Source organism: Glycine max, chromosome 13 (assembly GCF_000004515.6).
Source record: "Glycine max cultivar Williams 82 chromosome 13, Glycine_max_v4.0, whole genome shotgun sequence".
In the NCBI taxonomy this organism is placed as follows: Eukaryota; Viridiplantae; Streptophyta; class Magnoliopsida; order Fabales; family Fabaceae; genus Glycine; species Glycine max.
In genome coordinates this window covers 1,688,985-1,707,070 of record NC_038249.2, presented here as the reverse complement: position 1 = coordinate 1,707,070, position 18,086 = coordinate 1,688,985, and the positions used below count along the sequence as shown (strand labels likewise).

The window sequence follows — 18,086 nt, the reverse complement described above, 5'->3', positions numbered from 1 at the left end:
AGAGCTTGGAGGAAGAAAGAGATGAATGGAGGGAGAGGAAGAGAAAAGGACGAAATTTTGTGCTCTAAAAGAGCTCTGAAATCTGAAGTTTAATTTTCAAATGATCAAAGTTGAAAAAAATTGCACACACATGACCTCTATTTATAGCCTAAGTGTCACACAAAATTGGAGGGAAATTTGAATTTCTATTCAAATTTCACTTGGATTTGAAATTGAATTTGTGGAGCCAAATTTTGGAGCCAAAATTTTACTAATTATGATTAGTGACTTTTAGTTATGGTTCAGCCTACTAATCCAAGATCAAGTCCAAGATTCTTCACTAAGTGTGCGTAGGTGTCATGAGGCATGTAAAGCATGAAGGACATGCACAAAGTGTGACTATATGATGTGGCAATGGGGTGTAGTAAGCAAATGCTCACCTTCCCCTCTAAAATTTAATTGGATTGGGCTTCTCCCAATTCAATTAAATTTATTTTCCAACACACACATCAAATATTCACTTAATGCATGTGAAATTACAAAACTACCCCTAATACAAAAACTAGTCTAGGTGCCCTAAAATACAAGGGCTGAAAAATCCTACATTTCTAGGATACCATACCTACATTATGGAGCCCTAAATACAAGGCCCAAAAATAATGAAACCTTAATATAATATGTACAAAGATAAGTGGGCTCATACTTAGCCCATGGGCTCGAGAACCTTAGGGTCTTCTCTTGCATCTCTGGCCCAATCTACTTGGAGTCTTCTATCCAATGCCCTTGCAGGGTAGGATTGCATCATTCCCTCCCCCTTGAAAAGGATTTGATCTCAAATCTCGAGATTCTTGAAACTCTGGGCTTTTTTCCTCAACTCCTGTAAAAAGAACAAAAACATATATATTAGTGGTGTTTGGTATGTTGAAGTAAGGTAAGATTTGAAAATCCATTTCCTGGGCATCTTCCCATGAAGGAACATGGTTCCTCACCAACTCAATGAGTGGTGCTACAAGTATAGAAAAATATGGGACAAACCTTTTGTAAAAGTTTGTTAAGTCATGGAAACCCCAAATTTTTCTTATACTTGGTGGAGTGGGCCACTCAGGAATGACCTTTATTCTCTTAGGGTTCATGGGAACCCTTTGATCACTATTTAAAAAATTAAGAAAAGTAATGCAATAAAACATACATTTTTCTATATTTTCATGTTGATTATTCCTAACAAAAAGTATTTCAAACCTAAGGTGTCCCATATGAGTACCTAAGTTTGTATTGAAACTAAAAAAAAGAACAAACCTACCTAATGAGTCCCTATGTACACAAATCATGAAGATGTTGGGTGCACGAGTGATTTTACAAAAGAGGGTTGCACCACTCAAAACATTCATCATACCACCTATTTTAGGGATTTGGTGCCTAATAATACCTATTTTGGGCACCAACAAAGCACAAGGATTTAAGCTCTTGCGAACCAAACCCTCATCCATCAACTCCTTTACTTGAGGAATAAACTCAAGCCCAAGAGATGTGCCAATGCTAACAAGTGTCTTTTTACAAAGGAGAAAATGTGGAGGTTGTCTAAGAGGGAAAGTTTCTTTAATATTTGTCTTTATTGCAAAATGTCTTTCCCTTCTTAGCTAACCTTTTAGAGGAGACACTTACCTTCTTACACTCCTCCTTAACCATTAAAGGTTGTCCTTCTTCTTGGGGGTAGATTTCTTCACTAGATTTTTCCCCTTTTGCTTCTTCACTTTCACTCGAAGAAGGTAAAGAGTAGCCTCATCTTGGCTACTATAAATGTCTTGGCTCCTCATAATCATGGTTTTCTTGGTGGGGTATTGATAAGTAATGTGTCCCCTTCCAAGACATTTAAAGCACTTTATAAAGCTAATCTTTTCTTGCATACTAGCCTTAGGGGGTTGCTTTTCTATTGTCTTCCTCTTATCATCTTTGGGCTTAGAAGGTGCTACCCTTAAGATGCCTAGACCTTGGTCTTTCTTTGGATAAGAATGAGAGCCATAAGATTTTAAAGTAGACTTTTTTTTAAGTTTTTGCTCTACCCTTATTTCCCAATCTAAGTAAGCCTCTACATTGTCCTTCCCATGGAAGTATGGGAGGTTAATGTTAGCCTCTTGAGGCTTTCTTTCATTTTCTCTCCTATGGGAGTGAGGTCTAAGATGTGACCTATGCCTTCCTTCATAATAGTCACGAAGTTCTTCACTTAGGCTCTTACAAGAGTTATGACTACTATAAGAGACATGTTTTTCTCTTTTCATTTCTTTCATTATTTTTCTTCTTTCTTCCTTTCTTATTTTCTCTCTTTCATCTTGACTTATTTCTTCCACTCTTTTTTTACCTTTTTTCTTCTCTCTTGTTTTTCTTTCCACAACTTAAGGGATCTCAACTCATCTAATATCTTATACAAGGGGTCCTTAGGAGTAGAACTCTCACCATTAACACTAGATGAAGAATGAAGACTCATGTTGGTTCCTAAGTTATGGTTCTTTCTTGTTGGGGGTTTGAAAACAAAAGGTAAAAGAGACTATGGTTGAAACTAGCCAAAATAAACACTAAAAGAGGTGTGAAAGATAAGGTAAAAAATAATTGGTAAAAGGTAAGCTATCTAGGCTGTTTGACAATGGAAGGTAAAAGAAATAAGCTATGAAAGTAAGCAAGAAATGTAAACTAGGCGAATCCTAAGAGTGTTTGGATGACCACATTTAAGGTTCCCAACAAAACACTCATAATCCTAAGGGAAAATTGCCTAAAATTATTACACACAAATGGAAGTAGGGTGACCTATTGGAGGCTCCCAACTTACTTCCAATGAAAGGCCTTTTTGTTACAAAATTTGAAAGCAATGAAAGTAAGTAAATTATCAATTACAAAATTACCAAAAGGTCCTCAATTTTGATGGTTGTTCTCTCTTTGGTGATTCTCTCAATTTGGAGTGCTTCTTAGTCTAATAGCTCTTAAGGTGGTTTTTTCCTTGCTTCTTGACTCAAATTCTTCAAGGGATGACACCAATCCTCCTTTCCAATTCCCTATATGGCAACTCACAAACAAGGAAACAAAGAGACAAGCAATAACCGAAGACCAAAAAAATGAAATGAAAGTTAAACTAATAGAGTTTTAACAAGACAAATTTTCAAGGATTATTCAACAATTAAAGCAATGAAAAGCACATAAAAGCAAGCTAGGACTCAAAGAGAAACTTAGAATGACTCTAGAGTAGAGTAAAAAAAACTAAAACAAAAGACTCAAGAACTTAAAAGTATTAATTGACACTACTTATACCAACAAGATGTATCTACTTTTTAGTAGCTTATCACTTAAGAACTTCACAGTTAAGTTTGCTTGACTTAGAGTAGTTATGAGATAGGTGATCTTCAGGGAAGTTTTCGTGCAAGCATGTGAGTGAGGAAAAAGCATGCTAAAAAGTCTCATGTTGATTTGTGGGGACAGTCAATGATCTTGAGAGCAATTGAGCAGTGTCAAAGATGATTGTCGAGGTCTTAGAAAGGACTACCTACGGAAGGTTCTGACCAAAAAGGATGTTGAGTGAAGTGTCACTGTGTGAAGTATTATATTATGAGAGCCACGAAGAAGTTGGCAATCAAGGACATTAGGTTAATGGCTACAATTGTGGCCATAGTGGTGATCACAATGGTGGTGGTAGCAGTAACACTACTAGATAATAGGATTTTAACATCAGTTATTTTTTACTTTCAACATCGACTTTTAACAAATGTTGAAACCACCAACATTAAAAGTATCAATGTTAACATCAATTTTTATAAAACTGAAATTGACATACACTACTCAACATTGGTTTTTAAGAAAACCAATGTCGTATAGAAAGAAATATACAAAGAAAAATACAAAAACTTCAAAAATATCGGTCTTGGAAGAACCGATGTTGTTTTGCACCATACAACATCGGTTTCTTCCAAAACCGATGTTGTTTTGCTACTATACAACATCGGTCGGTTTTAGCCAAAACCAATGTTGTATGGTGCATTACAACATCGGTTCTTTCAGAATCAATGTTGTTTTGTATTTTTTTTAAATATGTTGTTTGTTTTGTTAATTAACCCAAAACTACAAAATTAAAAACAACATCAATCCAAACAATATTCAGGCAGCATGCAAGCAATACAAATGTGTGTGTGTGTGTGTGTGTGTGTGTGTGTGTGTATATATATATATATTTAAAATAAATGAAATTTGTTAAGACTGAGAATCTAACTAGCAAGGTAGTACAAAGTAAGAGAATGTTAATTCCATTAAGAAGATCACAATTTGTGTTTGATTATGCTCAAATGTCTTGAATAACACAATTCAAGAGACCTTAAGACTTATTTTGATTCACAAATCCAGCCACAAATTAGCACGACAACTCAATTTCTTCATAGGCATCATATAGGAAACTTGGAAAACAAAACAAAGTTCAACAATAAGACTACTTCTAGGAATTGATTTAGAACATGTTATGAACTAAATAACATGCATGACTTAGACTCAAAATTCAAAAGATAGGCTAAGAATGACAAGAATACATGAACAAATGTATCTAGAATTCAATCAACAAAATCAAAATTCAACACAAACTTAGAACATAATGTGACAATTATTATAACTTAACATGACTCTAAGACAACATGGATTAAGTGATTTAAACTTAAATTTTTGTGTTTTTTTTTTCTACTCAATATTTTGGAAGAAAATTTAGATCTAGAGGTTCAACACAAGAAGAATGACTCTAGAGTAGAGTAAAAAAAACTAAAAAAATAAGACTCAAGAAACTTCTAGTTTTGGCACTTTTTTCACACTAATTTTCAATTGAAATTTCGAAACTATGATTGGTATAAAATAGGCACAAATTATAGAACAAATTTCAAGCCAAAACAACAAGCACACTTCCTTTTCACTTTTTTCTTGGATACTGATTTTCTTGCCAACTTGTGTGATTTTTCGTATTTTTTCATTTTATCCAAATCGCTTGGTTCCTTTTTTATAATTTTTTTCCAGAAGTCTACAAAATTCAATAAAAATTTCAGCTCAAAATTCGCAGTGACCAATTCCCAATAATTTTTACAAGTTTGTATGTTCAAGCTACGAGCACAAGTGATTTTAACCTAGAAATCAATAGTAGTGTTTATGTTGCTTAAGGCTTGGATAATCACAATTTGTGTTTGACTATGCTCAAATATCTTGAATAACACAATTCAAGAGAGCTTAAGACTTATTTTGGTTCACAAATTTAGCCACAACTCAACACCACAACTCAATTTCTTCATAGGCATCATATAGGAAACTTAGAAAACAAAACAAAGTTCAACAACAAGACTGCTTCTAGGAATTGATTTAGAACATGTTATGAACTAAATAACATGCATGACTTAGACTCAAAATTCAAAAGATAGGCTAAGAATGACAAGAATACATGAACAAATGTATCTAGAATTCAATCAACAAAATCACAATTCAACACAAACTTAGAACATAATGTGACAATTATTATGACTAAACATGACTCTAAGACAACATGGATTAAGTGATTTACACGTAGATTTTTGCATTTTTTTTCTAATCAATATTTTGGAAGAAAATTTAGATCTAGAGGTTCAACACAAGAAGAATGACTCTAGAGTAGAGTAAAAAAAAACTAAAAAAATAAGACTTAAGAAACCTCTAGTTTTGGCACTTTTTTTCACACTAATTTTCAATTGAAATTTCAGAACTATGATTCGTATAAAATAGGTACAAATTATAGAACAAATTTCGTGCCAAAACAACAAGCACACTTCCCTTTCACTTTTTTTTTCCTGGATATTGATTTTCCTGCCAACTTGTGTGATTTTTCGTATTTTTTAATTTCATGCAAATTTCTAATTAATATTTTGGAAGAAAATTTAGATCTAGAGGTTCAACACAAGAAGATTATGACTAAAAAATGATAGAACCTATAATAAACACAAAAACATGATTCAAGAGTAGATTTGTAAAATTTGAACCATAGAAATGCAAGAACAAGTATAGATATAAGATTTAATCGATTTATTTTTTTGAATCTACTCTGAACAGAACCAAACCACAAGAAAATGGAGGATATACATGGAGAATAAGATGAAGAACAAGGAGTTAAAGTGAATTGACCGACCAAAAAGATAGAGGAAGCAAAAGAACATCACCTAGATGAAGATGCTCTTGATACCACATGATGTAGCTCCATGTGGAACTTGTAGGCCTTGGATCTTCTTCATCAATGGATTCCTTTGCTTCTTGAAGATGAATGGCAACAGAATGGAGAAGGAAGAAAGATGATTGGAGACACCACTTCAACGAGAAGATGAGTCAAGAACAAGCTTACCACCGTAGGAAGCCATGGATAAGAGCTTGAAGGTAAGAGAAGATGAGTGGAGGGAGAGGGAGAGAAAGAGCACGAAATTTTGTGTCTCAAATGAGGTCTCAACTTTGAAATGTAATTCTCAAATTATCAAAGTTGAAAAATGCACACATATAACTTCTATTTATAGCCTAAGTGTCACAAAATTGGAAGGAAATTTGAATTTCTATTCAAATTTCACTTGAATTTGAAATTGAATTTGTGGAGCCAAACTTTGGAGCCAAAATTTCACTAATTATGATTAGTGAATTTTAACTATGGTTCAACCCATTAATCCAAGATCAAGTCAAAGATTTTCCACTAAGTGTGCTTAGGTGTCATGAGGCATATAAAGCATGAAAGACATGCACAAAGTGTTACTATATGATGTGACAATGAGGTGTAGCAAGCAAATGTTCACCTCCCCCTCTAAAATTTAATTGTATGGGCTTCTCCAAATTCAATTAAATTTATTTCCCAACACACACATCAAATATTCACTTAATGCATATGAAATTACAAAACTACCCATAGTACAAAAACTAGTCTAGGTGCCCTAAATTACAAGGGCTGAAAAATCCTACATTAATAGGATACCCTACCTACATTATGGAGCCCTAAATACAAGGCCCAAAAATAATGAAATCCTAATCTAATATGTACGAAGATAAATGGGCTCATACTGAGCCCATGGACCCAAAATCTATCCTAAAGCCTATGAGAACCCTAGGGCCTTCTCTTGCATCTTTGGCCCAATAGTCTTGGAATCTTCTATCCAATGCCCTTGGAGGTAGAATTGCATCAATTTTATTTTTGCAAAATACCTTTCTCTCTTAGTCCTTAGGTCAAATTAGGCAATATATATATATATATATATATATATATATATATATATATATATATATATATATATATATCATATTCTTTTCCCCTAACACCTACATATAACAAAATGAAGAGATAGCAAAAAGCTTCAAGTGCTAATATAAAGTCTATATGTTGACATTAGATAAATGCTAGTACTGATAGTGATGGCTAAAGAATTGCTACTACATTTCACAAAACTATTTTTATTATTATAAAACATGCATGCTAGGTTACTATAATATTATACATATTATAAATGATAATGGTAGGGTCAACTCATAAGTTTCATCAATTGTAGCTTAATTAGTATTATTTTATTTGATTGATGTAAGAACACAATACGTCACTACATGATGCTTTTTGCAGTGAAAAATAAGGATCACATTGACAAATGGAGATATAAATAATTTCATGGTGAAAGTAAAATAATATATTTTGCATTTTATAAACCATTGAACGTGTCAATTCTTAATTACTTGCCTTGTGAGTAAAAGAAGTCATATTCAGATTACACTAAAAATGATACGATAATATGTCTTTCAAAACATGGACTAATGTAGAGTAGCCACCCAATTTGATACCTAACAAGCCACCATTAATTAAGCATAGAAAAAGATAGATTTGACAATACTCTTGTCAAAATGGATCAGTGCAATTACAATGTTACAAGTTAAATGCATGCCATGCAGATGATACTTACACCAAAGTCTAAGCCTAATGAATCATGATTCCAACAACATTAAAAAATTAATACCACTAAAGGAATCTACACTACACCAATTGCATTAATATATTGCATGTAAATTTAGTCAATTTATGTAAGTACTTGATTATTCATTTTTAACTAATCAAGATTCAGAGGAAAAGAGGGACTTAGATTATGTTACTTCATGTAGACCATTTCCAAGGCTATTTTAAGCACGACTTCTGCTATGAGCATTTGCATATGAGGTTCTGCTTGCCACTATATGCAATATTACGCTATCTAGTAAATGCCCATGAGGATAATGGATTACACACCGCTAACTGACTTGTCTTTTGCCAAACAAATACTAAGTTTAATACTAAAATATAGATTTTAAAGTACTCGATATGGAGCAAAATGAAAAACATTACCTTTAAGCGCGAGAATTCTCAAAAGTCGTGTCTGAAAATCCAACCCCTAATGGAGCACTAGATTTTTCATCATTGATCGAGGTCGTACCCGAATCAAATGAACATTAAAATGCAGTAACTAGGAAGTGATCCTAGGTCGTTTCCCAACGAGCAATGATAAACCAAATGTTCATAACAGATAGTAGGAAATAGTAACAAATTGGGGGGGGGGGGGTTGTTTGCTTTTGTAAATTAAACAGCGAGTAAAATTGAATTAGAAAATATCAGAATTAAAATACGTTGCTTCCCCTTGATTCACAAGCAAGTCTCTTATCCTATGTTGCGAGAATTTATCCTTTATCAGTTTAACCACTTAATCCAACCCTAAATTAAATTACTAAGCGAAATTTAACATAAGGCATTCATTATATGATTAAGCAACACATACACCAATTACTCATAAACGATCATTAAGCATGAACGTAAATTAAGCGTAGAGACAATTAATCAAGCACTAAGCATGCATGAATTAATAGCAACAAATTCAGAGTAATTAGTGAAGAGGAAAAACTGAACAAAATTTAACAGTAATAATAGAACCTCAAAGAGAACTGTGCTTGATCCTCAAGAGAAAACAACGCTGGGGACTTAGCCTTCCATTAATCAAATAGAGAACGAAATTATAGATTGAAGAACGAAATTTTATTGCTAAAACAAAAAGTCAGAATTGGAATTGCAAAAAACGAAAATAAAGAAGAAAAAGAAGAGAGGGAGAGAGAGAGAAGAGAGGGCTAAACTAGAACCTTGGTGTTGTTATATAGTTTTCCAGCCCCAAAGCTTACAAATCTGTTTTAAATCCAAGACCATAAATAAAATACAATCAAATCTAGATAAGATAAGATAAGATCTAGATGAAATAATTTCTAGATGAGATCAAATCTAAATAATATCTAGTTAAGATAAGATAAGATAAGATAAGATCTAATTTTGTAGAATAAAATAGTCTGCCCTCTTCAAGTCTAAGCCCAATTTTGGATTCAAGTCCAATGCTTCATTAATTCATGAAATTAGATTAAAAACATCAAATTAGCTGAATGGGCCCAAATAATAAAACTGCCTTATTAATTTGACAATTAAGACTAATCAGTACTTAAAATGGTGCAAAAAAGGATTAAGAAATAGGAGAAAATAATGGCACATCAAAACCCCCCATACTTAGCCTTTTGCACTCCTAGGCAAAATGAAATAAAGAACAAAATCTAAGGATATCAAAGAGGAACAAACAAAAACATTTACATATTTCTCAATGAACATCAAGGAATGGGTAACATCTAACATGAAGATATCCAAAGAGTCAAGACATTCGTGAAAATCATCCGAGCAACCCAATCGTGGCAAAATAGTTAATCAACTCAAGAATGAAAAATGATTAAGCCTCACAAGATATACACTCTATCTCTCAAGTGTCTAGGCTACTGTTTACTCTCGAAGCACCCATGAAAACAAACACCACATAGACTTGGCAAAATTCTAAAATTGACAAACAACTTGACAAACACATGCACATAAGGATCAAAAGGTCTTTAAAGGTTGTAATGGGGCCAAGGACAAGGTAGGGAAGAAAAATATGGAATAAGTAGCTAAATCCCAAAGGAATAGAGGAACAATGGGGAATAAGTGGAAATTAAGCACAAGTAGTAAACCCAAACCCTCTAATATCAACAAAATCAACCAAGGCTCCCAAATCGAGTCCTCATAACAAGACCTCATTTATTCAACTTCACTTCTTTTCTTCTTTTTTTTTTTTGAACAGTACGAATTTGTAGAATTTACAGCAATTTAATTTTTTTTTTCATTTTTTTTAGATTGAATTTGAAGATTAAAGCAAGAACTAGGCAATATACAGATACATCAAGCATGGCCAAAATGAAACATTAAGCATGGCCAAAAATTAATTCAAGGTAAGTCCATTTGGCTAGAAGTTTATAAGAACAAAATTGCCTAAATCATTTCCAAATATGCATGTGAATTAGGAAGTATCAACAAGAATCAAGCCAAGGCTATTGTGCAAGCAATCAATGGGTCAAAACACACCAAAAGATTATGATGATGGATGGCTCAAATTCTCACAAAGGTAAACTTATCACTTTTAAATTGAGCTTTCAAAACTATCATGACATGTAGAGGAAAAACAAGGATTTCAAATCACAAAATGTCAAGAGACTTTTATTTTCAGAACAATTACCCATTTCTTGAACATATCCTATAATTCAAAGAAAAATATGCAAAGTTGTACATGCAAACAGAATTGACCTAAAATATTGTAGAAGCAAAGCTTCATGATGAATCAAGATTGGTTCAAAGATGTTTTGATGATAACAAAGATGATGACAAAGGTGATGACAAAAAGCTCAAAGGTCAATCAAAGAATGAGTTCAAGATTCAAGAGGAAAGTTGAAGAACACTTCAAGATTAAAGAGGAAAGTTGATTTCAAGGATCAAGAATCATGATTCAAGGATCAAGCTTCCAAGAATCAAGATCAAGATTCAATACTCAAGATTCAAGAATCAAGAGAAGACTTAATCAAGATAAGTACGAAAAGGTTTTTTCAAAAATTGAGCAGCACATGGATTTTTCTCAAAACATGTTTACCAAAGAGTTTTTACTCTCTGGTAATCGATTACCAGATTATTGTAATCGATTACCAGTAGCAAAATGGATTTGAAAAAGTTCTCAACTGAATTTACAACGTTCCAATTGATTTCAAAAAGCTGTAATCGATTACAATGTTTTGGTAATCGATTACCAGTGCCTTTGAACATTGAAATTCAAATTCAAATGTGAAGAGTCACATCCTTTCACATAAAAGCTTTGTGTAATCGATTACACTGATTTGGTAATCGATTACTAGTCATTGTTTCTGAGTAAATCAAAAGATGTAACTCTTCAAATGTTTTTTGACTTTTTCAAATTGGTTTTAAGTTTTTCTAAAAGTCATAACTCTTCTAAATGGTTCTCTTGACCAGACATAAAGAGTCTATAAAAGAAAGGCTTTGTTTTGCATTTGAAAATCAATCTTTCTATCAATCCAATCAATCTATTACAATCCTTTACAAGTCTTGAATCTCTTTGAACTTCTTCTTCTTCTTTGTGCCAAAAGCTTTCCAAAGTTTTTTGGTTTTCTAAACCTTGAAAACTTGTGCTATTCATTCTTTTCATCTCTTTTCCCTTTGCCAAAAAGAATTCGCCAAGGACTAACCGCCTGAATTCTTTTTGTGTCTCTCTTCTCCCTTTTCCAAAAGAACAAAGGACTAACCGCCTGAATTATTTTATGTCTCCCTTCTCCCTTGTCAAAGAATTCAAAACGACATAGTCTGAGAATTCTTTTGATTCTTGCCTTTCCCTTATACAAAAGTGTTTAAAGGACTAACCGCCTGAGAATTCTTTTGTATCCCCATTCACAAAGTATCAAAGGTTTAACCGCCTAAGATCTTTGTCTTATCACATTGGAGGGTACATCCTTTGTGGTACAAGTAGAGGGTACATCTACTTGGGTTTGACTGAGAGCAAGAGAGGGTACATCTCTTGTGGATCAGTTCTAGTGGAGGGTACATCCACTAGGTTCAAAGAGAACAAGGGAGGGTACATCCCTTGTGGATCTTTGCTTGTAAAAGGATTTTTACAATGTTGAAAGAAATCTCAAGGACCGCAGGTCGCTTAGGGACTGGATGTAGGCACGGGTTGTTGCCGAACCAATATAAAAACTCTTGTGTGTTTGTCTCCTTCTTCCCTACTTTTTACTTTCCACTGTGCATTTTAATTTCCATTTTTACTTTTGGTTAAGTTTCTCTTCTACTCCTTATTCTCTTAACAACATAAGTAAAAGCCTTAGAAGAGTAAATTTTTAATTAGTAAAGGTTTAGGAATAATTAATTCAACCCCCCTTCTTAATTATTCTGAGGCCACTTGATCCAACAAATATTAAACTAGAAACCCAACAAAACTAACAAAACTAGCAAAACCAAAACCAAAGAACACTCCCCCCTCCATACTTAAACAACACATTGTCCTCAATGTAGCACAATTAAAAGATTAAAAGCAATTAAACCATCAAATAGAATCGGACAAATGTAATAAAAGTAATGAAGGAGATAGGAAAAGAAAAACTCCCTAAGTCTTGGTGGAAAAGAAGTAAGCTGAAGTAAGGAGATATTTTGAGCAAGGACAACCCCCAATGTGTAATTGGATGCATCACACATTAGCTCAAATGGGGTTGTCCAATCAGGTGCCTTGCTAAAATCTCTTATAAAGCGCCTGTAGAATCCTACATGACCAAGAAAAGATCGCACCTCTCGCACGCAAGAGGGGTAAGGCAATTGTTAAATAATAGAAATTTTTGCAGGATCTACTTCAATGCCCTTATTGGAAATAATGTGGCCTTAAACTATACATTGCTCAACCATAAAATGACATTTTTCAAAATTTAGAACAAGGTTAGTTTCAATGCATCTATTCAAAACCTTTTCCAGACTATCCAAACAAATATCAAAAGAGGATCCATATACAGTGAAATCATCCATAAACACCTCTATGCAATTTTCTAAAAAATCACTAAAAATACTAATCATGTACCGCTGGAAGGTACCAGGGGCATTGCACAGGCCGAAAGGCATCCTCCTATAGGCAAAAGTGCCGAAGGGGCAGGTGAATGTGGTCTTTTCCTGATCCTCAGGAGCAATAGTGATTTGCATATAACCAGAAAAACCAACAAGGAAACAGTAGTGAGATTTACCTGCCGGGCGTTCAAGCATCTGGTCAATGAATGGCAGGGGAAAATGGTCCTTTTTGGTAACCTGGTTCAGCCTCCTATAGTCGATGCAGACTCTCTAATTGTTCTGCACCCTAGTAGGAATCAACTCCTCCTTCTCATTTTTTATCACGATGAGGCCGGTTTTCTTCAGGACTACCTGGACGGGACTCACCCATTGGCTGTCGAAGATAGGATAAATGATTCCAGCTTGCAAAAGCTTGGTTACCTTCTTCTTCACTACATCAAGAATCACCGGGTTAAGTCTTCTCTGTGGTTGTCTTACTGGTTTAGCCCCATCCTCTAAATTTATTCAATGCATACATATGGATGGGCTAATACCAGGAATGTCCGCCAGGGTCCAGCCTATAGCCTTCTTATGCTTCTTGAGAACTGATAACAACTTCTTCTCTTGCTCATCAGCAAGGGAGGCAGATATAATTACTGGAAAACTTTTGCTATCATCCAAGTAAGCATATTTTAAATTTGATGGTAGAGGCTTCAATTCTGGTGTGGTCGACTGGATAATGGTAGAAAAAGATGGTTTTTCAGCCTGTACCTCATAAAGAAAGTCAGAATTATGTGTACTTCCTGAAACATGGTTAGTTTTATCTGACTTTATAAAATCAATCTCAAGAGGTAAAACATCACCAGACATGTAATCAATATCAAATTCATATTCACTCTCAGCATCAAATTCAGACATATGATCAAGTACAAATTCATATTCAATGCATGAAGAGTGACAAACATGCAGATTAGAATGAAGATCAGTCATGTATTCATCAACAATATGGTCAATTATTTCAACACGAAACACAGAAAGATCTTCAGATGGGTGTTTCATAGCATCAAGAATATTAAAATGAACAGTTATATCACCAAACTCCATAGATAGTGTGCCTGCATATACATCTATCTTAGTTCTAGCAGTTTTCATAAAAGGTCTACCTAGAATGATGGGAACTGATCCTTTAGAAAATCCCTCCTCCATATTCAAAATATAAAAATCAACAGGGAAAATCAGTTCACCTACTCTAACTAAGACATCCTCTATGAAACCAGCAGGATAGGCAACACTTCTATTAGCTAAATAAATTACCACATCAGTTGACTGCAAAGGACCTAGAGATAGAGAAATAAAAATAGACAGAGGCATAACACTAACAGAAGCTCCTAAATCTAGCATGACATTGTCAAACTTACTGTTCCCTATAATACAAGGTATGTTGAATGTACCTGGATCTTTACATTTTTCAGGGATTTGGGGAACAGATTTACCAATCAATGCGGAGACATTTTTGCCCATACTAATTCTTTCACTTCCTTTAAGCTTCCGCTTATTAGTGCACAGCTCCTTTAAGAATTTAGCATATCTTGGAATTTGCTTTATTACATCTAGCAGAGGTATGTTTACTTCTACTTTTCTAAATGTTTCCAAGATCTCCTTCTCTGTCTCTTCCATTTTTTTGTTGGAAATTGCTCTTGGAGGGAATGGAAGAGGGATATGTTGCTTCTCTTTAGATTCACCTGCATAGAAATTGTTAGGTGACTTACTCTTTAAATTTTTGTCATCATCTTTTTCTTGAGTAGGGTGAAGTTGGGCAGGTTCATTTGCGGATGAGGAAGATGTTACTGGTTGAGGTCCTTGACACTGCTTTCCCGACCTCAATGTAATGGCACTCACATTTTTGGGATTCTGGACATATTGAGAAGGTAATCTGTCAGAATTCTGGGACTGTTGTTGATTTAACTGTGTAGTCAATTGTCCCATCTGATTTGTTAAGCTCTGAATGGAGGCTCTGGTCTCTTGTTGAAACTGCATGTTTTGCATAGTTATTTGCCTCACAAGTTCTTCAAGGGAAGGTTGCGGAGGAGCCTCAACTGTTTGTTGTTTCTGGGTCTGTTGCTATTGTTGTTGTTGGATTGGTGGAGGAACGTATGGTCTGCTTGGGCCAGCAGCATTATGAAAATAAGGCTGTTGTTGTTGTTGCTATTGTGAAGGACTCAACCATCTAAGGTTGGGATGATTCCTCTACCCGGGGTTGTACCTGTTGCTGGAGAGGTCATAAGTGTTCTGTTGTGGCTGATTTTTCTATTGAGGTTGAGGAGGTCTGTTGTAGATGTTTGCAGCATAAGCTTCAGGTTGTTCAATTGCTTCAGATTGTTGCACAGAAGGGCAAAGGTCTGTGTGGTGGTCGGCAGAGGAGCATAAACCACAGAGTCTGGCGACAGGTGCAGATTTTTTATTCATGGCCAGCTGGGTTACCAGGTTAACCAAGGCATCTAGTTTACCTTCAAGCTTCTTAGTCTCACCTGATGAAGATGAATTCATGGCTACTTCATGCACTCCTCTAATGACAATAGCATCATTTCTGGCACTGAATTGCTGGGAGTTGGAAGCCATCTTCTCAATTAAATTTATGGCTTCAGCAGGGGTCATGTCTCCAAGGGCTCCACCACTGGCAGAATCTATCATACTTCTCTCCATGTTACTGAGTCCTTCATAAAAATATTGGTGGAGAAGCTGCTCAGAAATCTGGTGGTGAGGGCAACTGGCACATAGTTTCTTAAATCTCTCCCAGTATTCATATAAGCTTTCTCCACTGAGTTGTCTAATACTTGAAATATCTTTTCTGATGGTCGTGGTCTTGGAAGCAGGGAAAATTTTTTCTAAGAATACTCTCTTGAGGTCATCCCAGCTCATGATAGACCTTGGAGCAAGGTAATATAGCCAGTCCCTTGCTACTCCCTCTAAAGAATGAGGAAAAGCCTTCAGAAATATGTGATACTCCTGGACATCTGGGGGTTTCATGGTGGAGCAGACAATATGGAATTCCTTCAGATGCTTATGTAGGTCTTCACCTGCAAGGCCATGAAACTTTGGAAGCAAATGGATTAGTCCAGTTTTAAGAACATATGGGACATCCTCATCAGGGTATTGGATGCACAAGCTTTCGTAGGTGGAATCAGGTGCAGCCATTTCCCTTAGAGTCCTCTCACGGGGTGGAGGTTGTTTCATGTTCTCAGAATGTCCAAAATCAGAATGTTTAAAACAATAATGCTCAAAATCACTAATAATAGAATGCTCATGATGCTCAAAAGGTATTAAATGATGTCTAACTAATCTATGAAATGTCATATCTATCTCAAGATCAAAGGGTTGTAAGTCAGATGAATTGCCTCTAGTCATACACTATATTCAGCATGCACAACTAGTTGCCTTCTTATGCAAGTAACAGTCTAGGTTTGAACTACAACTACCCTCAAATGATATCCAAATGACTTGAAATTTTGTGAGCAACCTTATAAAATGATGAGAAATAGCACAAAAAATTTCAAACAAGAATTCAAAGTCTAACTATAGAAGCTAAAAATGATAAGTTAAGAAAAATAAGAGAATAATACTTGGAAAATAAAAAACTTTTGACAGAATCTCAATTTTTGGAAGAAGGAGACCTTAGCCGGCCTTGCCACGGCATGGGAAATTTTTTTCTACCCCAAATACATATATAATAATTGCGATTCTGATAATTGGAGCAAAAGTTATGGTCGTTTGAAGTTTTGACAAAAATCAAATTTGCTACATTTTTGGAACTTTCAAATCTGACCAAACTAAGGGCTCCAGCTATTTTTCCCACAAAATATGGATCAAAAGAAGTGACCACAAAAAAATTCAGCCAAAAATAACAACTATAGCCACCAAAACAAAAAATCCAAATTAATTCAGAAAGGGTGGTCTCTAAAATCCGTCGCTAAGGGATTTCCACTACTACGTTGTTTTCCAGTTCAACAAAAGTGGTCGCTAAATCCGTCGCAAAACACTATTCATAGCAAAACACCAAAACTGAAACAGGGGAAGCCCTGAACAAAAAAACTAAAACAGAACACACAATAAACAAAATAACAAGGTACTAAACAATACTAACATTAACACAAGAATTAAACACTAACACGACACTAGCTATTATGAACCTTTGGACACTGCTCCCCGGCAACGGCGCCAAATTTGATCGAGGCCGTACCCGAATCAAATAAACATTAAAATGCAGTAACTAGGAAGTGATCCTAGGTCGTTTCCCAACGAGCAATGATAAACCAAATGTTCATAACAGATAGTAAGAAATAGTAACAAATTGGGGGGGGGGTTATTTGCTTTTGTAAATTAAACAATGAATAAAATTGAATTAGAAAATATCAGAATTAAAATACGTTGCTTCCCCTTGATTCACAAGCAAGTCTCTTATCCTAGGTTGCGAGAATTTATCCTTTATCAGTTTAACCACTTAATCCAACCCTAAATTAAATTACTAAGCGAAATTTAACATAAGGCATTCATTATGTGATTAAGCGACACATACACCAATTACTCATAAACAATCATTAAGCATGAACGTAAATTAAGCACAGAGACAATTAATCAAGCACTAAGCTTGCATGAATTAATAGCAAAAAATTCAGAGTAATTAGTGAAGAGGAAAAACTGAACAAAATTTAACAGTAATAATATAACCTCAAAGAGAACTATGCTTGATCCTCAAGAGAAAACAACGTTGGGGACTTAGCCTTCAATTAATCAAATAGATAACAAAATTATAGATTGAAGAACAAAATTTTATGGCTAAAACAAAAAGTCAGAACTGGAATTGCAAAAAATGAAAATAAAGGAGAAAGAGAAGAGAGGGAGAGAGATAAGAGAGGGCTAAACTAGAACCTTGGTGCTGTTATATAGTTTTCTAGCCCCAAAACTTACAAATATGTTTTAAATCCAAGCCCATAAATAAAATACAATCAAATCTAGATAAGATAAGATCTAGATGAAATAATATCTAGATGAGATCAAATCTAAATAATATCTAGATAAGATAAGATCTAATTTTGTAGAATAAAAGAGTCTGTCCTCTTCAAGTCCAAGCCCAATTCTGGATTCAAGCCCAATGCTTCATTAA

At 34.6% G+C, this 18,086-nt stretch overlaps 1 non-coding gene across 1 annotated transcript; it reads left to right on the top strand.

Annotated features, from left to right (window-relative positions):
* Positions 1-15,674: 15,674 nt before the first annotated feature.
* On the top strand, positions 15,675-15,781 carry LOC112998898 (small nucleolar RNA R71). Its single transcript, XR_003264077.1, has one exon. It is a non-coding gene; the product is annotated as a small nucleolar RNA R71 (small nucleolar RNA).
* Positions 15,782-18,086: the final 2,305 nt, after the last annotated feature.